Genomic DNA, 25,760 nt, shown 5'->3' with positions numbered 1-25,760 from the left:
TAAATTTAACGACTAAAAAGCAGTCTGTAGAAGCCTATATTGATTAGACACATTTTTACACACACACACACGCACACACACGCACGCACGCACACACACACTGCATACCTCGATATCCATTATTTCATGTCTACAGCATTTAACATTGAAGAAGAATGTTATAACGTTACATTTATTTTGATTATCCGAGTTTCAGATTCAGACCTGAGATTAAGCCTGTAGGCACAAAATAACAAAACTGTTTGTTTGATTACAATGCCTTCATTTTTTATTCTACAGCATGAATCTGGCCTAATGTTATTCTGGTAAATCAACTGGAAATAGTTAGACTTGCTGTTAAATTGATGTAAGTAAATACTAATCAGGATGAATGTATTTTAAACGAAAATAAAGATGGAAAAAAAAACATAACTGTGGGCAAATGATTCAACGTGATCATTACATACAGTAATTATGAATGATAAATCAATATTTGCTGTAAATAGCATTCGAGAATTTTTCTCTGGAAAGAAAATGTATCCATTAACGTCTCGTGACAATTTCCCTGGTTCTATTTAAATTGATTCCAATGCAGCATAAATACAAAACTCAGTGCAGGCTTTACCTCTTGTGAGCTACACCTACAGTAATGACAGCTGAGGTGCACAATTCCACCAGCTTACCAAACTAGCAAACTGTTTCAACACACAACAGTCACTTAGCCTATGTCGCTAGCTTAACCTTGACTCACAGATTAGAGACTGACTAAGCGAGGATTCTGGCATCCAGCATTAGCATTTCACAGCGATGCGCTAAATGAGGTCATTGGGAGGAACCGTGACTAAAAGCTGCTAATTAGAGAGCTAACGTCTTACAAGCTAACCGAGGAGGTCTCGCACACACACACACACACACACACACACACACACACACACACACACACACACTCACATAGTGAATGAGCAGTTTTCATTACAATATTGCTACTAAACTGAAATCATAATGATAATCACGTGATCTGTTGCTGCTAGCAACATGGAAATGATAAACTGGTGTGCCATTAAGTAATACATCTGTGTCTGTCTCATCTAACTCTAATATAAACAGGAATGCCAAGGATATGACTCCAGATGAAGGCACAACTTGATACAATAATCGCACACACACACACACACACACACACACACACACACACACACACACACACACACACACACACACACACGCTGCAATTCAGCTCAATCAGAACTAAGCAGACTTTTTATCAGCTCCTTTCTGGATAAAAATCCCAAGCACTAGAAAATGCAGTATTATCTGCTAGGATCTGTTGTGCCATGCACACACACACACACACACACACACACACACACACACACACACACACACACACACACACACACACACACAAGCATATGTCTACAGCAATAGCACATGGACACTTTTAAAGATTCATTATAATCATCATCACACTCCCCTCAATGTGAGTGGCTGTGTAAGCAAAGTGTGTTCTAAACTATCTGAGCCAAGAGACCAAGAAAGCAAACAATGAAATAAAGGAAAAAAAGAGAATATAGATCAGTCTACTGACTTGTGTGTTTTTGGGAGGTGTATGGAAACCAGAGAACCTGCAGGAACCATACACAGAGACACTCTCTAAAACTCCATACAAATTTACATGAGCTCAGGCTAAAACCAGGGACCTTTGTGCTGTGATGTCAGTTTAGTGAATAAGTTTGAATTTAAATAGTAGTAGCTCATTGGAAAAGATGTTGGACCTCTGTTTAAAAGGTTGCAAGTTTAGATTACAGCACCACCAAGCTGCTACTGGTAAGCCCTTAATTCTAAATCGTGCTGGATAAGGGCATGTGCCAAATTCTATAAATAAAACTGTGAATTGGACTAAAAAATACAATACTTGTAAAGCAAAAGTTCATGAGATGGTCTCAAAAAAAAAGTAGAGGAAAGGAGTATCTATAGCACATGGTGTGCAACCCAACCCATTCATCTGGCATTCAGAGAGGGAATGCTGAGTCAGTGCAGCGTATCAGATGTAATAACAGATGTCGGTTGTGACTCACTACCGGTGTTCTCATTTAACTGCACTTTCCTGAGAAACTCTGTGTGACCACAAGGTGGAACAATATATATTAACATATTCTAAAAAGCCCATTTGGGCAAAAGCGAGTGCTCACTCTGAACACAGCAGGTTACGATCTACCAGCAAGTATATTATCTGAAAGCATTCCTACTTTTTTTCTCACCTCAAAAAAGGCTCTTATGATGCATGTGTTTCAGGAGAAGTAGTAGTCTGTTAAGCACAGAGTTAGAAGAGAGCGAGAGAGCAGCATGGAAATATGAACTGAGGACATAAAAACAAGCACATACTGGTGTAAAGGTCAAATCCACAAATTAATGACCATGAAGTCAATCAGAAATCATATATTATTCTAGGTACATATGACTTTTTTTGTGTATTTGGATATAATTTGTATATTAATATATTGTGGGAGGTGGTGGCTTAGTGGTCAAGGCATTAGACTCTAGATCTGAAGGCTTAAATCTCAGCACCACCGAGCTGCCGCTCCTGGGCCCTTGAGCAAGGCCCTTAACCCTTAACTGCTCAATTGTCAGTTTCGGGATGTAAATGTATATGCATAAATGTTTCTCTTTATTTTTGCAGACTAGGTTCTCATTTTTTGCACACACTATAATTGTTTTGAAATGAAGTTGAAGGTCAATATTATATTGATCAACATTAAACTTTAAAGTGAATTGGAAGCATTCCGTAAGGTTTTCCAGTTGTACCCTTTGTTGTTTAAGTGTCATGTGTATAAAGCTAATATTGGCCTGGGCAAAGGTGTTTGTATATTTATACATTGTATACATTTTAGCTGCTACTTGGGGACTAGCTTTAATTGTAGCTTCTATATTTATAAGGAATTATGCCTTCTCCACTCCGCCTAATCAAAATTCATTAGAATGTGTCATTTGTGTAATTAATGTCATTTCAGTGAAAAATAAATAAATAAAAAAGACAACAATAGCATTTACAGGTACATGTTGGGTTATGCCATTTAACCGAGTGTTTCCTAAAACTCTTCAGCTTCAACCTACGGTTTCATTTGTGTAATAAAACTTTTCCAAAAAAAAATTCCATTAACCACTGCACCTTCCCATTCCATGTCACATGACTGTCTACACCTGAATCATGTTGCCTGGTATTTAGCATTTATATATAACAAACTAATTAAAGGGTTAAGGGCCCAGCAGTAGCAGCTTGTTTTTAGGCTGGGATTTTGTCTTATAACCTTCCAATCCAAAGTTCAGTGCCTTACCCACTGAGCTACCACTTCCCGTTGTCTTTGTGTAAAGCATTTGCGCTATAAATAAAAAGTTATGCATTTGAATCTGCCTGATTGAGTACTACATCACACATCAATCCATAGTTCAGTTTATAAGCTGGATTTTTTAATGAAAAAAATCATCAGTTCTACACAAAAATTTATTAAATTATTTACTGATAATTGCTTTAAACTAAACAATTCTGTGTCTTTTAAATTCAAGATTTTCCAATTTTCTTTTTAGCTTGAAAGTGAGAAGAATCATAGCATTGCACCCTTAAAGATCCTTATGCTTGTGGCTAGAAAAGTACAGAACAGATTTCAGGATTTGTGGCCAATGTCCGGAGCATCGTAGGCTGGCACTATTTCAGCAGTGGCACGCACACGTTGCTATTTATACGTGTAGCCTATCTGCTGCACTGCTACACATATTAGGACATATGAGTGCTGTAATCCAATCAGTTTCCTCTCCCCCGATATTAAAATTACAAATAAACTGCTATATCAGGATACTGCTAGACTAGGCAGTATGCTAATTTTAGAAACCTGGATGCAAAAACATTCATGGGCACAAAATACACATGGATGCATACAAACACACACAGACGTTTGAAGTCTTATCTGTGGGACAGTTTGGCCACATGTTCTATCATTTTAATATAAATGAGGGTGTGAATGAAGGGCAAGGGAAGACGCTTTCACGCCGAGTTTTGCCCACACGGGGTTGATGCGGGCTGCGTTTGAAGTCTGAGTCGAGTGTGAAATGAGCTGGGAGGGATGGTCATCACACAAGACACACGCTCAACACGTGCAGTACAGCGTGGAGAAAATGTTGAAGCCAGAGGAATTGTCTGGAGAAATGGCAGCGACGCTGAACAAATCATCGTGTACAGCACTAGTGTACACTATATATGATGAGAGAGGAAAAAACTTTTAGATGGAGGGTCATTGTCACAGATTTATTGCAGTGTGCTCTCTGTAGCTGATTTCTAGCAAATAATATAGCGCTGTATATTACCACCCGAACGATTTTTACTTTCAAAAGTAAATTTGTTATTGTCTATGTTATGGCTATTTGCCTGAAGAGATCACATGAAGTAAACATGAGGGCAAAAGCAGTCAAAATATTTGAAAACCTTGCTAGGGTGAGTTCCTTTCATGCTTTAATTAAGGTGTTGGATAGCAAAGTGCTATAATGACACGGACACACGGCTAAAGGCCCAAATTTAGTTTGTAATCAGATCTAGTGGCACAGACTTGCTGCACAACCAAAAATTTCAGGGGAGGGTGGGCTCAATCTGATCCAACTCCTTCTGTTAGCGTAAAGCTAGTCACAGTAGGCTCTCGAAAATTGCAAAACTTCTTCTAAGATTTGTTATGAAGACAGGTAACTGGATATGATAAATTGATTAATTTATAAAAATTTGTCTGTGTATGCGGCAACACCGCAGGTTTTTCTTGGTTTCATATTTTAAAGCTGTGTTGTATAAAACGAAACGCTGTAATGCAACAGCGCTATTATCATTGCTTTCTTCATCAAGAGGACACACCGTGAATTATCATTCTTCATGTAATATGAATTCACCGGAGTCAATCAAAGGAATGAAAATATCAGTGACCACAACCTAACCCCAATCTCACACCAGCTGTACAGTAACACATAAAACACATTTATCCTGGACATTGCACTCAACTTTGCCTAGTAAAAGAAGATTCGGATAAGATCCAACTCCACCCCATGAACTTTTTGTTCTGCAGCAAGAAGAGCAGCATATTCTGGCCGTGAAATTAAGTACACACTGCCAAATTACCAAACCAGTATAGATGAGTTTTAAACTGTTTGGGTTGTGTAATAAAATAAAGACGTTTAGTAAAAAAAAGAATTCATTGTTTGTGTAGAAATGACTGCTTTCGTGAAGAGACAAATGTGGATGATGATAAAGTGAATTATGTGTTTTCTACTAAATGCATCATCATTTTTATTAAGTCATTACCTTTTTTCCAGAATTATAATACACCAGAAAAAACTTTTTTTTTCTTTCAATTTCAACTGAAATATTCTAGAGAGTGCATTAACATGTCAACTAGGTTGTGGTAGCATTACATTTTCTGTTCATTTAACCGAGGAGACACACACCTGTTCCAGCATGACAATGTCCCTATGCACAAAGCAAGCTCCATAAAGTTATGATTTTATGATTTTTTATGAAAAATTTTAGTGGTCTGCTATAGAGCTCTGACCACAACCCTACTGAACACCTTTGAGATGAACTGAAATGCTGGCTGCACCCCAGGCCTCCTCACCCGACATCAGTACCTGACTTTACTAACGCCCTTGTGGCTGAATGATAAAAAATCTCCACAAGCACACTCCAAAATCTAATGGAACATCTTCCCAGAAGGTTAGAGGTTAATATATCAGCAAATGTTGAATGTTCGAAAAACACATACGAATCTATAGGTTCTGGTGTCTATACAGGGTATTATAGCTGTGATAGTATTAAACATGCTTTAATAAAACTTCCTTTTTTGTTTAACAAAAAGACAGATACAAAGCCGCATAAACCAATGCTTTATTGATCCTGCACAGGAAACGCTCGGCCACCGCAGCCACACAAAGTACAAATCCAGATCCTTTACAGATAAACAAGTAGGAAAAAGCGATATATTCTGTACCACCCAATACTCTAAACACTCAGCTGCAGATTCACAACAGATTTATAGTCTCATAGTTTTATTCAATTCCACCTGCTCAAAAATCCTCCTCCTTTCTCTTATTTTCCTGCCTGCTTAACACCTCTTGTTTTCTATATACTTTAAGAATTCTTTTCATTATACTGTATGTAATCTTTGTTCTCCAATCCTGTTATAGCTCAGACAACAGAGATAACGCAAAACATTTGCTAGAAGAGTGTGCTTTTATTTGGAACGAAAGAGTTCGGGCGAATGTGTTGAGCCTCTTCTTCCTACTCCTTCTGTTGTCCTGCTCCTAAAGCATAACCACTAACAAATCTTCTCCAACCTCTTCTTTTTTGAGTCACCAACCCACACAGCCTACTACGTCTCTCACTGTTCCTACTTTTCACTTTCAGTGTCTCTTTCTCTTCGTCTCTCTGTTACTTGTTCTCTCTCTCTCTTTCTGTCTCATCACATGCTCTCTCTCTATCTCTTTCACTCTCACTCTCTCATTCAAAGCCAGCTCAGGTTTTGATCTGAGCCTCTGGCCCTTCTCCCAGGCTTCTGTTGTTTGATGGGATTTGTGAAGCTGGCATTGCAAATGCTACAACACACACACACACACACACACACACACACACACACACACACACACACACACACACACACAATTTTACTTGTCTCACTATACTTGTAAGGACCTTGCAATGACACAAGATCTCGCTCTCTCGCACACACTCACACACACACACACACACACACACACACACACACACACACACACACACACACACACACACAATGGTCTCACTATCTTTGTTAAGATCTTCCATTGACACAAAATCTCACACACACACACACACACACACACACACACACACACACACACACACACTTGTATCACTCTCTCTGTTAGGACCTTACTTTGACACAAGATCTCTCAAACAAACACACACACACACACACACACACACAATCACAGGTAGAACAGTGTGAACCTTGTCGGCATTAAGAATCCTTGTGCGTTATTACAGTAGCTTAAACTCCCCCAGTTGATTGCACATCTGTTTCTGACAAACACACACACACACACACACACACACACACACAGATGCAAACAAACAAATAGAGCACAAACAATAGCACGAGCATTATGAATGTGCTTGCCAGGGCACATACATAAATGAATAAGAAGAGGAAAAGGATTTATCCGCTGCCCTGCTTTCAATAGCTTTGCACAAGCACATTTTTATCACCTTCTATTCCTCCAACAATTAGAGTTGGGGTGTACACAAAATTCACGGTTCGGTACATTCCTTGTTTTTTAAGTCACGATTTAGTTCAATTTCCGTATGTCTTTTTTATTAATGCCATTTATTATTAACATTTGAGATTACGAATAAACAGTTTACATTTTTAAAACAATAGTAAATAAAATGTTTATAATATTTTATACAAAAAATAATTAAATCAAATTAATGCAATAAACTTTTTTATTATATTGATTAAACTGAATAATTGAATTGGCACAAATTAGATTAAATAAAATTAATAAATGAAAAAATGAAATTAATTAATAATGAAAAAATTAAATAACATTTACATTTGTTAGACCCCATGGGAAATACAGGTGTGTGTGTGTGTGTGTGTGTGTGTTTTACATTTAATATTTGTTTTTCTAAAGATATGATCTACTTAACTGTTTATAACTTATTTTAGCATACTTTAATAAATGTCTTCATTCCTTCCATCCTTTATTCATTCACTCTCGATATGTGGAATTGTCAGGATTTTCTCCTTTTAACAGAAATTGTTGAAGCTGGACATAAAACGCTAAAGAATCCATAGCACTAGCCACTTCCTGTTTAGCAGCTAACACTAGCTCTATGGATTCTTGAGCATGTTCATGCATGCTCAAAACAAATCTTATTTCTGGTATGGAGTGAGTAGCCACAGTGACACTGCGCTAAATCTAGCCCTTGGCATTGTTGTGTATGTTTTCAAGTTAATGATAATAATTTAAAAAAGGCACTTAAAGTGTGGGGCGGAGACAAAACAAACTTCACGGTCAATCGCTTATACTTCAAGAGGAAACTCAGATTTTAACTATGTTCCATTCTGCATTCTGTACACATGCGTTTCGAACCAAAAGCCATGTGCCGAAAAATTCAGGTACAAATAAGTGTAACGCTACACACCTATTTATTGTCTATGTGTGTGTTAGTCATAATGTGCAAATTTTTGCACAATCTGTAAATTAGTTTGTGACTGTGAGTTGGTGTGTGTGTGTGTGTGTGTGTGTGTGTGTGTGTGTGTGTGTGTGTGTGTGAGATTTCCTGAATCGGACTAATATCCATGGGATTAAAGCCTGGACAAATGGGATATAATCCACGAGTGTAAACTGCATTAGTATTTTTTTTTAACATTTTATTTAATATATATTAAATACACTATACTGATAAAAACTTTGCGGTTTCACATTTAATTCCAATTTGTTGTTATAATAACCTCCACACTTCTGGGAAGATGTTCCACTCAATTTTAGAGCGTGCTTGTGGAGATTTGTTCTCATTCAGACACTATAGTGTAAGTAAAGTCAGGTACTGATGTAGGGTGTGAAGGCCTGGGGTGTTCCAATTCATCCCAAAGGGGTTCAGTAGTGTTGAGGTCAGAGCTCTATAGCAAGCTGTTTAAGATATTCCAATCCAACCCATGTAAAGCATATCATAAAACTAGATTTGGGGTATTGTCATGCTGGAACAGGTTTGGGTCTCCTAGTTCAAGTGAGGGAAAAATTAAACGCTACTGCATTCAAAAACATTCATAAAATTTTGTAACTCCACCAATGTGGTAACAGGTTGAGGAACATCTGCACATTAATGCGACAAACTGTAAAGTGTAAATCATGACTGACACACGTATATTGTAATATAGAAAAGCTACAGCTTTTGTTATTAATTCCAATAAACACTTTGCTGCTGTTCATAGAAAACAGTTTGGTATATATATATATATATATATATATATATATATATATATATATATATATATATATATATATATATGCCTGGTACAGTCTTTCTGACATTTTTACTATTACTGTACATTGTATATCGATTTTGTGATTGAAGAGGAACATGAGAGTCATTCTGCTAAATCTCACTACAACAGGACAGAGAACGAGTGTACAGAAAGATGCACATTCACCTTTCCATTACTAACACATCACTTTAAAGCATATTCTGCTGTTTATACAGCTAAGCCTCCTTCCACACACAAACACACACACAGTAGTATACATTAAGGCCATTATGATTTTTTTGTAAAAAAAAACTCAAATCCATAGGAAGGGATTATGCAGAAGAGCCGCTCTCAACATGACGTATAAAAATAGCGCAATGCAGACAAAAGCATTACTCTTCCACACAGTAGTAGATGCAAACTTTCTGCCAAAGGTCTTGGCACTCCAAGCTTTTTCAAATGCTTTTAATAAATGAGCTGTATCTCAGAATGTTTGCCGGAACGCTTCAGACGCCCACTATACGCATTGCACAGTGTATACAAATTGGATTGACAAAATAATAAAAAGCTTAATGGCTTGGTTATGTTTTAGAAGGAAGTTAGTGAAACATGTAACCTGACCTAATTAACAACTTCATGCATCCTGACTAGCAGTGACAAGGTGACCTGGAACTGTTCATTTTTAGTGAGAAAGATGTCCGGATATGGGCGTGTTCAGCAACATGACAAAGTGAAAAAAATATGTAATGGCTTTATGCAGCAACTACCAATAAGATGGGAAAAAAGCAGTACAGTCAACCCCCCATAAATCGCGGTTCGGAACTTTCATTTTTAATTTAATTTTTCAAGAACGTTAGGAATAAAATTTTAAACTATGTTTTCACTAACAAATTTTATAAAAATCTTTTAAAACACATTATTGTATTACAGTGACATAAAGTACCATAAGGGCTGCGGGGGTGCGTTCAAAAATTCAGTGTTACGTCTTAGAACGTAACCCCTGCGAGTTCCAAAGGACCACTGTATAGTGATCTGTAACACATGACCTGTCTCCTAATTAAATTTTGCCAAGCCCCTGGTAAATGTTACTATAAAATAGATTAGTTTCGATTAAACTTTAATGTCATTCCACATGTTACAGTACAAGGCAACAAGATCCAGCATATAACCAAAATTGCATTTGGTAGCAGTGTAAAATATTTACATATGTACAGGTTGGTAAGACTACGATATATGAGAGATATGAATAAATAATGACAAATGAAGGAATGAATAAGTGATATAATATGATACTGTGGCAACTAGTAGCAGGAACACTTTCTGCCAATGTCATAGTAGTCAAGCCACGATCACACTACACTTTTCAACCCCTTTGTCATATCACTCCTATATGCAGCAGGAAGGTGAAAAAATACAATTATATGGGTAGTTCCCACTTGGGAAATTGTTTGTGCTAGAAAACCAAATTGTAACCAGCTAGTGACTAACAAGGTGTTTGTGTTAATATAAGTTTACTTACTGCTCATTGGTGCCTACCATTTACTCTGTTTGTGGCAAGAATGCTCAAACTAAATACACAGCTGATTGAAAGCACAGATCAGGTAACAACCATCACATCAGAAGCGAGAAACAGTGATCGCTTTTGTTTCGCAAATCAATTTTTTAAATAGCGAACCAAATTTCTCAGTCGCAGCACTGTAATCACATGTGCTGATTGATGGATTGACACTGTAATCATCTGATATCAGAAAGACACAAGCCACAACTGCAACGAACTGAGATTACAGCAGAGAAATGGAGAGCGGCTGCACAACTATCCATCCAAATCTGTTTAAATCTAACAGACTAAAAACAACCATTTAATTTACATATCAGTCATTGATATGAATGTTGAAGGGATATCAATAGCATTCTCAGTAAAAGAAAAGAATGCACTTGCAAATATGTTTCTATTCAATGGCCACCCATTCAAGGCTTTACATTAGGCTATATCTTAAAATGAACCCCCCCACCCCACAAAAAGGAGAAAATATTCTACACTCTAGTATGTAGGGGTTTGTCTCCTCTGGGAGAGAAAAAAAGACTATTAGACTGATAAAACTAGATTGCGCTAAGAATAGCATGTGGGTTTAAGTGGGAAACCTTCCCAAAGAAAATATACTGTGGTCTATATGGACCCATTTGCGGTTACAATAATCTTCACTCTTCTGGGAAATTAGTGCTGCGCGATTAATTGCATCGCAATGTGCGTACTTTCTGAGAACAGTTTGCAGATTTTTCGCAAATCTAACAAATAAAAAAAAGACCAGATAGTCCCAGTTTAGGCAGTGCAAGTATGGTGCATGTGGTCACATGACTTTCCAGTGTGCAGTGCAGAGACCAGCTAAATATGGATGCCAAGCAGAACGACTCTGAACTGGTCCGCTACCTCTGATATATGGCCATATTTTAGCTATAAAATCACCAACACTGAGCAGAGAGAGAAACTGTATTATTAAAGTTGCTATTTGACGTGGCAATATGATAAACAGTCATATTGCCATATACAATATGACTGTAACAGATCTCACTGGTCCAGGTTGGAAGAGAGAGACGACAGACGATTGTTTAACAGACAGCGCTTTCTTTTAGTTTTCGTTCACTTTTGCCCCACCGCTTCCCTCGTACTCACGCCGGGACACAAACATACATCTTTCCTCAACGCCAACGCGTAACCTGCACACACTCACGGATTGGCGCGCCTTCACCTGGCAACCGCCGCTTTCCCCACACACATCCCCATACACGCTGTCAGCTCTGCCCGGTATCTTTCCATCTCTCTCTCTCTCTCCCCCTATTTCTCCCTCTCTCTCTCCGGTGTCTGTTACATCCTGTGGTAAACAGGGCCGTTCCTAGCATTTTGGAACCCTGGGCAAGATTCCTATTGTCACCCCACACGCCTCTGTGCTCCCACCACAATTCTCCACTCCCACACCATACAAATCATTAGCAATCTTCCATTAAAAAAAAGGTTAAACACATTTAATAATAATGAACTCAAAATTGCCTGAATTCAAGTACGTAAACATATACTGTTTCTTGAACTTCTATAAATATAATAAAAAAAACAAAAACAGATAAGCATACTTATGACTTATTTCTGCCAAGAATTAATTCTATAGGATTATAAAAAATCATACAAAAAAACAGTGTGCAATAGTCATATTTACTTATGTTTACATAGTCTAGACAACATCAAGGTGAAAGTTCAATAACACTGCATCCTCACTATATCATCCCTTGCAAGCAGGTATTTATTAGTGTGGTTATTATTTCCGTACTTTAATATTTAGACAAATAGAAATACCTAAAATTGTTAACAGCAGCAAACAGCATGGCTATAGACGTGTTAAAAACAGGTAAGATAAGAGTCAACAGATATCCACAGCACTGCTCCTCCCCCAGCAGATGCCCATTTATTGCAATTGGCAATTACATTTTACTTATCCACATTGACTTATCATGTAATCATATTTTACTAGAGTGGGAATCAAACTCCTATGTTTGTTGTTTAGAATATGGACAGTCAAACAATACCACGTGTTACGCAGATTGCACTTTCATACTGTAAAGGAGCAGGACTTGATTCTCAGCTTCAACCTTGAGCAAAACCATGCAAACGATTGTTCTGATGTTTTTCTTGTCAGGACGGTATAACATTGCATGTGCAAAGTTTAAAACTGGATTCCGTCCTGGTTTTCTCTCTGAACTCACTGAGATGTAAAAGTAGCCTTAGAGGTGTGTCTCCAAAATTAATGACATGAGACCCAGCTAAACTTTCTTGTATTAGTATTATAAGTTGTTTGATTCAATCCATTATGTGGCAGATAAGAAAGCAAATTTTTTTGGTTGTCATGGTGACATTTATAGTTAAAAAAAAAGTATTTATACAATTTTCACCAATAAATTTATAAATAAATAATAATAATTATAAATAATGTTGTATGTTCACATTGTCTTTAAAGAAACCACGACTGATTGTAGAAATGATTTGCTGGTGGCCCCAGGAATTTGCTATATTAAGCAAATTTATACTAAAATGAACCGTAATAGATAGCATCATGATTCATATCCAAATCAATCTCTAAAGAGTGTGCCTTGATGCTAAACTGTTCCAGCATCAACACAAACACAAAACATAAACCACACTAAATGGACTACTACCTTTTGAGGCAACAGTTAATCAGCACCAGTGCATGAAGATACAACTATAGCCTATCCAAGGCTCTCAAACGTTTATAGTTAATCATATACAGTACTAGTTTAAGTTATGAGTTTCAGCCAATCAATAAGGCTGATCTTTCTGTAGCTACCATGTGCTACATTGATTATTTCCAATTCCACACAAACCATGAGAGTTTCATAGGTATTCATAGATATTTTGCATTTTGTTTCGTGAAGCTATGTAGATTCACGTATTCACGAAAGAATATGGGTGGACAGAGCAGGCAATTGTGTCTGGGGCAGGTTTAAATAATTCCCGATGTTCTGTTTTGCCGTGTTAACATGGGTGTGGGTGTTTACTTTCGGATAAAGCAATTTCGCAGAAAGTACAGGGACAGTCAGCACTTCCTGTAAATGGTCTTCAGGACTAAGTGCTATTAAGTCAGGAAACAAATTACACTGATCAGAGGGCACTGATGAAACAGCATTGCAAGTCTAAGCACCAAGTGTGTGTGTGTGTGTGTGTGTGTGTGTGTGTGTGTGTGTGTGTGTGTGTGTGTGTGTGTGTGTGTGTGTGTGTGCCCTCATAAGTCAGTACCGGAGTACCATTAGTGAGTGTATTTACAAAATCAAATCAGTAAACACATATCCATCTAAACACATTTCTCAAACAAATTCAGATCATTTTACTACAGAAATGTGTCTATTATTTCAGCATAAGGAAAGTTTTTTTTAAATAAAATCCAGCCATATTTTCTGTATTTTTTCATTAGTTAGCTCAGAACACCAACCTTTCTACTCAATATACTGCATATAAACAGCAGTCAGTTTATTTTTCTATGCTGTTTGACATGAAATTATATTTTTTCTCGTAGAACTTAAGTTGTGTCACAACACTTTGGGAACGCCTCGCGTTGCCCACGCTCTGAATCAAGTGTGAAATCCGAACAACGGCAAGTCGTGACGTTATCAGCGGGCGACGTCGCGAACCAGGAAACTACAAAATGCGTGAGCAATAAAGCAACGTTTGCTTCTGTTTGTTCAGGTAAGCGCTTTGTGTGTAAGTCTGTGCAAGCAATGGCTCAAGTAAAACAAGACTTTTGCATGTGTGTCCCTCCTTGCCCCCATTTTATTACGGGGGGAGACACACATGACTTATGTGTTTTTTGCTTGGGAGTGGAGCATGCTCAGTCCGCTTTCGAGGAAGACGATTGTTTGCGATGTAGCCGTATGGCTATGTGCACGCTCTGCTCCAGGCAGAGGCAGAGCGGCACCACACGTCGTGGGGCTCGCAGGCCGACCTGGCAGAAGGCATGGAGACGGATGAGTTGATTCAATTCGGTACTCTCCTCCCCGGTTCAACGGGATGTGTCCCACCCGGCATCAAGATGTTGTTCTCGCCTGTATAAAGGAGCTGGGGGTAAGATTAATCACAGAGAAGAGTGTGCTTTCTCTAGTACAGAGAACCACCTGTTTGGGGTTAGTGTGGGACTCGACCGTGTTGCAGGCACAACTGTTTCCCGCCCGGATCGAAGCTATCCTCACAGCAGTCAGGACAGTAAGGGAAGGCCAGTCACTAACTGTAAAGCAGTTTTAAAGGCTGCTGGGTCTCATGGCGACAGCATCCAATGTGATCCCACTCGGCCTCCTCAAAATGAGACCCCTCCAGTGGTGGCTCAGATACAGAGGGTTCTCCGAAAAGGGCAGTCCACTCCGTATTATCAGGGTCTCGCAGCGAGCCCTTCATACCTTAGAAATGTGAAAATAACCTACGTTTCTGTCTTAAGGCCCCGTCCTGGGAACCCCTTGTCGTTGCATAAAGCTACAGACGGACGCACAGTTTATATCCCCGGTCCTCTAAATTGGAGAGCAGATGCCCTTTCGAGGCAAGGGCTGAGACCTGGGGAATGGAGGCTTCACCCCAAGGTGGTGGAGCAGATATGGCAGAGATTTTAAAGTGCCCAGATGGATCTGTTTGCGACTCAGAAGACTTTGCACTGTCCCCTCTGGTTCTCTCTCTGTCACCCAGCCCCACTGGGGCTGGACGCCATGGAGCAGACGTGGTAAAGGCTACATCTGTACACCTTTCCCCCTATCGCGCTGCTCCCAGGAGTTCTGGAGAGAGTTCGCCGGGAAGGCGCCTGTCTCCTCCTGGTGGCACCCGTTGGCCGGGCAGACAATGGTTCATGGATCTGGTGTCCCTCCTGGAGGGACCTTTTTGGGAAATCCCTCCCAGAAGGGATCTCCTCTCTCAGGCAGGGGGAGCCCTGCCTGCTAAAGAAGCTATGGCTGTGGCCCATGAGGGGGCACAGTTTCTAGCAGCTGGTCTCTTTACTGAGGTAGTGGAGACCATCCTCCATTCCAGAGCTCCCTCCATGAGGAGGTAAAATGCCACCAGTTAGACCCAGTCAACTGCCCGGTTGGTTCAGTTCTGGAGTTCTTATTGTACCTCGCCTGCGGGGCAGTCGCTGGGGAAACACCCTCTCGTGACACGTTTCCTACACACCCGGAGGCTGAGGCCTGGGATGTGACCTATTTCCTAGCCCCCAACCAAGATAAGCAAAATGGACACGTATCTCCACAGGACGAGTCTGTGGAGAAAGTCAGAGCAGCTGTTTGTCTGCTATGACCCTCATAGGAAAGGTTTTCCTGCCAATAAGCTGACTCTCAGCAGGTGGATTGTAGATGCTATTTTCTCATCTTATGAGTCCCCTGGTCTTCCCACTCCTTTCGGAGTCAAGGCTTTTTATTTACAAGCCAATTTAAATTAAGCTAATTACATTTATACACTATACGACCAAAAGTATGGGAAAACCTGATTTTCGCATGCTTCTTTTTCTTTTTAACACAGTTGTCACTAGAACTAAAAGAATCAAACATGTTCAATCATGACAATACACCTGTCAACAAAGCAAGCTCCATGAAGACATAGTTAGCCCTGCTTTTAGCCGTATTGAATACATTTGGGATAAACTAGAACACAATGTGCACCACAGTCATTCTCACCTGGCATCAAGGTCTGATCTCACTCGTCCTTGTGTAGATAAATAAATCCAAATCAGCATTTACCAATCTATTAGAAAGCCTTGCCAGACAAATGAAGGTTATAATAACAGTTTTATTAAGGGAATTAAATCTGGAACGATGTTCAACAAGAACGCTGCCCAGTTGTCCATATATGTTTAGCCATGTAGTGTAGAATTTATCTCCATCATGAAAACTATATTCTAAATGATCTGAGTTCAAATCTCTGAGTGCACATCAAAGTTTTTTTCAGGGAAGTTCCAAACAATTACAGATAAATAGATGTCAAATACACGGAAAAACTGCTGATTTTTCTATTCTGTAAATGCATTTTATTGCCATGGTTAGGGTATAATTTCTCCCTTTAGAAGAAAGAGTCACTGTGTAATTTTAGCTGATCACCGTTATCCTATGCTGGAACACTTCTATCCTTGTTTAGGTGAACTTTCCAAAACCAATACTCTCATCTATATCTGCTGGATAACTGATTTAAAATGTAAACACATATATTAACAAGGCTATGTTGACACAGCCGGCAGTAGTGGACCAAATCCGATTTATTAACCCAATCTGATTTATTTATTAGCTTCTTCACACTATGTTTTTAACACGCCCTATACCTGACACTAGTCTACTATCTTATTCGTCTACATTTTTTGTTTTTCATCCTTGGTTTCTTTAATTTTGCTTTGTAAATGTTTGACTTTCCTATGTCACTACAGCCCAGATCCTTTCCGAATTTTTTCCAAAAGTTCTTCAAATGTGAAATGTGCTTTCTAAATAATGTTGTCCCGCCACCCAAATACTGTTTCACTGCTATCCTCTATCCTTCCTTCCTAAAAATGCAAATATTATGATGTATTAATGTATGGTTTGTTAAAGACATTTCGAGTTTTCTATACATATATTTATTATGTCTGTTTGGCAAGAATTCACTGTGATTCAGGTTGTTTTATTTATGCGTTTGTAAAGGGAGATGACAGAGACGGCAGAGAGTGCCCCCCTGTCTGTTTACTTTATTTTACAAAAGCATAGCGTTTGTTGTTATGAGTGTATACAATAAGACCATTTACAGATACAAATGATGTATTGCTCTTATCTCTATGATCAAAAAAGACAGTAATTTAAGTTAGTTTTGCCGTTATGAGGAAAAATGCCACAAAACGCGCCGGCTCGTTTGTCGACCCACAGAGGGTTAATTGTGTGAATCAAGGCAGGTTTTGGTGATGTTGATTTAAGACTTGGAGTATCAGTAAAACAAATGTTTACTGATTAAACATTTTTCCGGTAAAGTTTATTTATTTATTTATTTCTGAAAGGATGTCGTGAGTAAATGTATGTTGCACTGAAGTGATAAAAATAGTCAAACAAAAATGTGCGCTGCATTGAGCGCATTATTTAAATTTAGTGCAGTTAAAATTAATTTGCTTTTAAATTTTAACTTTTGTTAGCTAATGAATGTATCCAAGCTGAACATCCATCATATAGAACACAAGCAGTGAAAAGATGATCAGTTGATCAGGAATGTCTTTGTTCTTAGTCATGATTACATCACTGACTCCCTCTGTCTCATCCACGTTAACCCCATACTTTTTGTTGCCTTCTGTCTTGCTCGTTCTGTGCTTCGTAAACTAGTCTACGTCTGTGGTGTGTGAGAGTCAGGAAATTATACACCAGTGGTAGATCGAAAAAGCAGCACAATGACAGGAAATATGTTGATGGGCCGAAATCGGCGTGCAATGGGAAGAAAAAAATATTGACATTTCGCCAAATTAATGGATGGACTGTTTTGGAAATGTAAGAAGTAGAGTACAGATAAAAACTTTCTTTCGGCTTCTCCCGTTAGGGGTCGCCACAGCGGATCCTCCGCACGTTTTTTTGATTTGGCACATGTTTTTACGCTGGATGCCCTTCCAAACGCAACCCTCCCCAATTTATCCGGGCTTGGGACCGGCACTGAGAGTGGCTGGGGATGGTTCCCTGACCGGGAATCGAACCCGGGTCGCAGCGGTGGGAGCGCTGCGTCTTAACCACTAGACCACCAGGGGACCTAGAGTACAGATATTTGTGCAAAAATGTACTGAGTGGAAGTAAAAAGTTAAAAAAGAAATAGTGAAGTAAAGTACTGATACAAGAATATTCTACTTAAGTACAGTAACAAAGTATTTGTACTTCGTTACTTCCCACCTCTGACTGCACCCCAGGCCTCGAGTAACTCAAGTAAATTGATTACAAAAATTAATCGGGGTAAATGATTTGCCTCAATGTTTCGTTTAGTCTATTTAACTACAAACTGAACACTGTGTTTCCCACAGACCATTATTACAGACACACCACCCGCTAAACTCTGGAGCACTCTGGACAGTTAACACAAAAGACTCTGTGATCATTTCAAACTAAAACATAAAGATAACACAGTTCAGTTTTCACCTTTTTTTTTATTTTTTATTTGAAATGGATTTTTATATTTTTATGGAGTAGTGGCATAGAGCAGGTAGTGAAGCACGTTTTAAGCTAGTGATAAATACATGGATTTATTGCATTGAAAATTTCAAGGGCTTTTCCAGAGACACGAAAACCACATCGTGATACTGTGCAAGATTTAATAAATAAATACAAGAGTGAGAAAAATAATGAGATTCATTAAACGAATAGTTTCCCATAACCTACTGTACACGACCACTGTGGAGGGACTTTTTAAACGCACTGTATTTGTATTTTGATGTAATATGGCAATTAAAGGCACTAAATGGGTTTAGATTTTGCAGATATTTTTGTATGCAATTTCAGCAATATAAATGTTAATTTTTCTAACCCAGCCATTAGGGAGGCACAAGCCAGTGCATTCTTAGTGCCGGTCCCAAGCCCGGGTAAATGGGGAGGGTTGCGTTAGGAAGGGCATCCAGCGTAAAACATGTGCCAAATCAAATATGCGGATCACAAATGAGAATTTCATACCGGATCGGTCGAGGCCCGGGTTAACAACGACCGCCACAGGTATCGTTAGCCGACAGGGTACCGTGGAAATTGGGCTACTGTTGGTCAAGGAGGAGAAGGAGAGGAGGAAGACGCCTACAGAGACGGCAGGGAAGGAGCAGTGTAGGAGAGTGGAGGTTAGGGTTGGTACTTTAAATGTTGGTACTATGACGGGTAAAGGGAGAGAAGTAGCTGATATGATGGAGAGGAGAAAGGTAGATATGCTGTGTGTTCAGGAGACCAAGTGGAATGGGAGTAAGGCCAGGAACATTGGAGGTGGATTTAAACTGTTTTATCATGGTGTGGATGGAAAGAGAAATGGTGTAGGGGTGATTCTGAAGGAAGAGTACAGTAAGAGTGTAGTGGAGGTGAAGAGAGTTTCTGATAGGGTGATGATCGTGAAGGTGGAAGTTGAAGGATGATGATAAATGTCATCAGTGCCTATGCTCCACAAGTTGGCTGTGAGATGGAGGAGAAGGAAAGATTCTGGAGTGAATTAGATGAAGTGGTAGATGGTGTACCTAGGAAAGAACGGTTGGTGATTGGGGCGGACTTTAATGGGCATGTAGGTGAAGGGAACAGAGGTGATGAGGAGGTGATGGGTAGGTATGGTTTTAAGGAGAGGAATGTGGAAGGGCAGATGGTGGTAGATTTTGCTAAAAGGATGGAAATGGCAGTGGTGAACACTTATTTTAAGAAGAAGGAGGATCATAGGGTGACGATAAGAGTGGAGGAAGGTGCACACAGGTGGACTATGTGCTATGCAGGAGATGCAACCTGAAGGAGATTGGCGACTGTAAGGTGTTGGCAGGGGACAGTGTAGCTAGACAGCATAGGATGGTGGTCTGTAGGATGGTTTTGGAGGCGAAGAAGAAGAGGAGGAGAGTGAGGACTGAAAGAAGAATAAGATGGTGGAAACTGAAGGAGGAAGAGTGTAGTGTGAGGTTCAGGGAAGAGGTCAGAGAGAGGCTCAGTGGTGTTAAGGAGGTGTTGGATGATTGGGCAACTACTGCAGGAGTGATGAGGGAGGCAGCTAGAAAAGTACTTGGTGTGACATCTGGAAATAGAAAGGAAGACAAGGAGACGTGGTGGTGGAATGAGGAAGTGCAGGAGAGCATAAGGAGAAAGAGGTTGGCAAAACAGAAGTGGGATAGACAGAGTGATGAGAAAAGTAGGCAGGAGTACAAGGAGATGCGGCAGCAGGTTAAGAGGGATGTGGCGAAAGCCAAGGAAAAGGCATATGAGGAGCTGTATGAGAGGTTGGACACTAAGGAAGGAGAAAAGGATTTGTACCGATTGGCCAGGCAGAGGGACCGAGCTGGAAAGGATGTACTGCAAGTTAGAGCAGTAAAGGATGGAGAGGGAAATGTGTTGACTAGTGAGGAGAGTGTGTTGAGAAGGTGGAGGGAGTATTTTGAGCAGCTGATGAATGAGGAAAATCAGAGAGAGAGAAGGTTGGATGATGTGGAGTTGGTGAAGCAGGATGTAGATAGGATTAGTAAGGAGGAAGTGAGAGCAGCGATTAAGAGGATGAAGAGTGGAAAGTCGGTTGGACCAGATGACATACCGGTAGAAGCGTGAGATGTTTAGGAGAGATGGCAGTGGAGTTTTTGACCAGATTGTTTAACAGGATTTTGGAAGGTGAGAAGATGCCTGAGGAATGGAGAAGAAGTGTGCTGGTACCGATCTTTAAGCATAAAGGAGATGTGCAGACCTGCAGTAACTACAGGGGTATTAAGTTGATCAGTCACACCATGAAGTTATGGGAAAGAGTAGTGGAAGCCAGGCTGAGAGAAGAGGTGACCATCTGTGAGCAACAGTATGGTTTCATGCCGAGGAAGAGCACCACAGATGCCTTATTTGCTTTGAGAATGTTGATGGAGAAGTATAGAGAAGGACAGAAGGAATTGCATTGTGTATTTGTGGATTTAGAGAAGGCGTACGACAGGGTGCCAAGAGAGGAGTTGTGGTATTGTATGAGGAAGTCAGGTGTGTCAGAGAAGTATGTGAGGGTGGTGCAGGACATGTATGAGGACAGTGTGACGGCAGTGAAGTGTGCAGTAGGTATGACAGACTGGTTTAGGGTGAAGGTTGGACTGCATCAAGGATCAGCCCTGAGCCCTTTCCTGTTTGCAGTGGTGATGGACAGGTTGACGGACGAGGTCAGACAGGAGTCTCCTGACTATGATGTTTGCGGATGATATTGTGATTTGTTGTGAGAGTAGGGAGCAGGTTGAGAAGAGCCTGGAGAGGTGGAGATATGCGCTGGAGAGAAGGGGAATGAAACTCAGTAGGAGTAAGACAGAGTACATGTGTGTGAATGAGAGGGAGGGCAGTGGAGTGGTGCGGTTGCAGGGAGAAGAGCTTCAGAAGGTGGAGGAATTCAGGTACCTGGGGTCAACAGTGCAAAGTAATGGAGAGTGTGTTAGAGAAGTGAAGAAAAGAGTGCAGGCAGGGTGGAGTGGGTGGAGAAGAGTGACAGGAGTGATTTGTGATAGTAGGGTATCTGCAAAATTGAAAGGGAAAGTTTATAGGACTGTGGTGAGACCTGCGATGTTGTATGGTTTAGAGACAGTGGCATTGAGTAAAAGACAGGAGGTGGAGCTGGAGGTAGCAGAGCTGAAGATGTTGAGGTTTTCGTTGGGAGTGACGAGGATGGATAAGATTAGAAATGAGTTTATTAGAGGGACAGCGCATGTAGGATGTTTTGGTGACAAGGTGAGGGAGGCGAGATTGAGATGGTTTGGACATGTGCAGAGGAGGGACATGAATTATATTGGTAGGAGAATGCTGAGGATGGAGCCACCAGGTAGGAGGAAAAGAGGAAGGCCAAGAAGGAGGTTCATGGATGTGGTAAGGGAAGACATGCAGGTAGTTGGTGTAAAAGAGGCAGATGTAGAGGACAGGGTGGTATGGAGACGGATGATCCGCTGTGGCGACCCCTAATGGGAGCAGCCGAAAGAAGAAGAAGAAATGTTAATTTTTCTAAATAAGGAAACAAATGACTTGTTCATTTAAGAAGACCTGTCTTATTTTCTCTCTCTTATATAGCATTGCTCTTTAATAAAGGAAAAGTACTTCTTATCCGATTATTCAATGGAATAATCGTTAGAATACTTGATTACTAAAATAATCGATAGCAGCAGCCCTAGACTTTACTAACACCCTTGTAGCTGAATGAACACAAATCTGGGGCTGCATGAGTGCTGCTGGTACTGGGGAGCTGCCATTTATTGAGGGAAACATGGATTCCAAAATGTACTGTAATGTACTGTACTTAGATAACAATAGTGCCTACATGTTTTTACATGTTCACAGGTGTACTTACTTTAGTTGGCAGCTATTTTGATAATAATGGCTGTATGTTGAGTTATTTTCAGAGAACAGTAAATCTGTACTGCTATACAAGCTGCATATTGAATACTCTAAAATATATAAAAGTTTCATTTTTATAGTATTGTCCCTTGAGAAGATATACTAAAATGGTTGCTTAAATGTGAGTTGTGTACTTACTCTTATGAGATACTGTATATACACATATATATTCCATGTTTAGATTTCTGTGATTTGGACATTCCAATTGCTATATTTTTTGTGATTTATCCAAATTATAAAAAGCACTGTAATGCTTTTGCAATGCAATTTATGTTTATTATGTCTTTAAAACAGGAGGTAATGTTTGCTACATCTTACTAACTGCTTTCGTTTCTAACTGCTTTTATCATAAAATCCATATTTCTCAGAAGTTGTATCCTTAATGGCCCTTTTATGACTACACAGCACCGTTAATAGCATTGAGAACATACATAGTATGTGATTGGGACTTAGTCTTCAAATTTATATAGTACTTTTTAATTCCATATATGATTAAAAACATTTAAATAAAGAACTGTGATCAAACAAACAAACAGCAAGTGTGTTGGTGGTCGGTGTGAATAATACATTAGCTTGCTAAACAGAAAGCAGCTAATGGGTCAGAAGGTGCAAAGAGCAGCTTTTTAGGATTCTGCTGAGAAGTTTGTGTTACTGCAGACTGATTTTCTACCCTACATCTTATTACACAACTCAAGCGCCCATCTGTTGTAAACCAGCTGGAATATGGAGGATAATGTTCTCAGGGGGACAGGTCAGGTGAAAGTGGTAGTCTGGTGACTGGATTGAATGTGTGTGTTTAAATGAACATGCAAATACTGGCATACAGCATACAGTATAAGCTCACAAATACAGTGCTCTCCACTAACCTTTTTTCATAAAACTGTTGTGATTGCAAACGTTTGGTGTCCATGAAAGCAGAGTATTTTTTGTGAATTCATTTCAACTAAATGTCTCATATGTGTATATACAACATACAACCATTACTGTCTAAATAGCTAGCAACAAAATAGAGTACACCTTAAGTGATAACAGCTGTATGTCATGAAACCATGCAAAGCCACATGTCCTATTCATCATGTTCTTGTTTTTGTCTGCTTGACAGGACCAAACATATTTGTGTATCTTATATTAGAACAGTTAAAAGTTGGTGCTTTGAGTACAATTCTCTCATACTGACCACTGGATGTTTAACATGGCACATCATATTAAAGAACTCTCTGAGGATTTGAGAATTAGAATTGATCCTCTTCAGCAAGATGGCCAAGGCTATAAAAAGATCAGTAACACCCTGAAACTGAGTTACAGTATGGTGGCCAGGGTCATACAGGTTTTCCAAGACGGTTCCACTTGGATTAAGCCTCACAAGGGTCGATCAAAGAAGTTGAGTGCATAAGTGATGCCAGCATTGCTTTAGAGGTTACAGAAGCAGAAGGTCCACTTGTCAGTGCTCAGACCATATGCCACACACTGCAACAAGTCGGTTTGCATGGCCATCATCTCAGAAGGAAGCCTCTTCTGAAGCTGGTTTACAAAAAAGATAAACTTGTTTGGCTCAGATGGTGTCCAGCATGTATTATTATTGTTTTATTGTTGTTGAATATATTGTAATATTACTATATTATTCGTACTGTAATTCCTTTTTACGTGAAGAACAAAGTTATAATCTGAGTTCCCTTAGGAATGTATTAAGTGGCGGAATACAAGTTTGTTTAGTCTCTGCCTCTGACTTAAGTGATTTTTTGAATTATTAATATTTAACATGAGAACATACACAACAATGCCAGGGGTATAAAAAAAAGAAACTAGAGTAAACGCAGTGTAAATGTGGCTACTTACTGTGTACCGGAAATAAGATTTGTTTTGCGCATGCTAACCAGGAACTGACAAGCAGCAAACGATATTGCTATGGATTCTTTAGCGCTTTATATCCAGCCTCAAAAATGTCTCTGAAAAGTAGAAAATCCTGACAAATGTCGGGTAAGTGAATAATTGAAAGATGGAAAGAATGAAAACATTAGTAAAAGTATTCTTAAATAAGTCCAACAGTTTAGTAGAACATATCTTTAAAAAAAATTTATATTATATGTAAAAAATGCACACACAAATGTAAAGTATTTATTTAAAGTTTTTCATTTATTTAGTTTTATTTAATCTATTTAATTTGTGCCAATTTAATTGATTACTCAATTTAATCTAAATAATAAAAAGTGTATTACATTAATTTGATTTATTAATATTTAAAATTGTTTTTCAAATGTATACTGTTCAAATGTTGATGATCATAAATGTTTATCACAATTTATAATAATAATAATAATAATAAAAAACTGTTAATAAAAACAACCAGCAATTTCCTGTTTTGCATTTCTTCCCACTAACCACACCGAAATTGAACCGAACAATGACTTAAAAACCCGAAGTATATACCGAACTGTGAATTTTGTGCACTGTTCAAGGAATATATATATAAGAATAAGGTTGGCTGTTTGCCAGACACATTAAGGAGAAAAAGCTTTAGATGGCTGGTCCAGAACTATCAGGGGCATAAGGAGAGATTTAATCCAAAATAGTACCAAAAGAAAGTCCTTACTATCAAGCAGGGTAGAGTGAGTCTAGCCCAGAGCAAGCTGAGAAATGTCAAGGAATCCTTGAGAAGAATATCAAGCCATCAGTTTGAAAACTCAAACACTCAAGTCCATAAAAAATATGTCTCATCATTAAGAGAGAGACACCTTAAACTTGGCCGAGCAAAAAATGCCAACCTGGCGAGATTTGTTAATAATAATAATAATAATAATAATAATAATAATAATAATAATAATAATAATAATAATAAAGTCATTTTATAAATTCCCTCCAGTAAAATGTCAAAAACTGATAACTGGTCATAAAAGGGAATTGTAACGTTCTGAGATATTGCTGCTAAATGAAGTGTCACAAGTTGAAGCAAAGTTAAATGTCATGGTCTAATGAACTATGAGTGCAAATCACTTTCATGTGTGAGTAGTCTTTATTTAGGCTGTTCACTCTGTATTAAGGGGTCAAGTTCATTTAAATATCTTTATAACGCCTAACGGCTGAATGCTCGAATCTGATTGGACTTGAAAAGTAGTTCTGGCTGTATCGTGAATGTTAATTAATTTATGCCACCTTTTATTACATTAT

At 39.1% G+C, this 25,760-nt stretch overlaps 1 protein-coding gene and 1 non-coding gene across 3 annotated transcripts in view; both read right to left on the bottom strand.

Annotated features, from left to right (window-relative positions):
- cacna2d2a (calcium channel, voltage-dependent, alpha 2/delta subunit 2a) overlaps positions 1-25,760 on the bottom strand; it is a 223,636-nt gene that overhangs the window by 174,984 nt on the left and 22,892 nt on the right. The window lies entirely within an intron of this gene.
- Positions 18,221-18,293, bottom strand: trnag-ccc. Its single transcript has one exon. It is a non-coding gene; the product is annotated as a tRNA-Gly (tRNA).

Source organism: Silurus meridionalis, chromosome 1, assembly GCF_014805685.1.
Source record: "Silurus meridionalis isolate SWU-2019-XX chromosome 1, ASM1480568v1, whole genome shotgun sequence".
Taxonomy (NCBI): domain Eukaryota; kingdom Metazoa; phylum Chordata; class Actinopteri; order Siluriformes; family Siluridae; genus Silurus; species Silurus meridionalis.
Note: the sequence above shows the minus strand (reverse complement) of the source record. Positions and strands in the feature narration are given on the sequence as shown.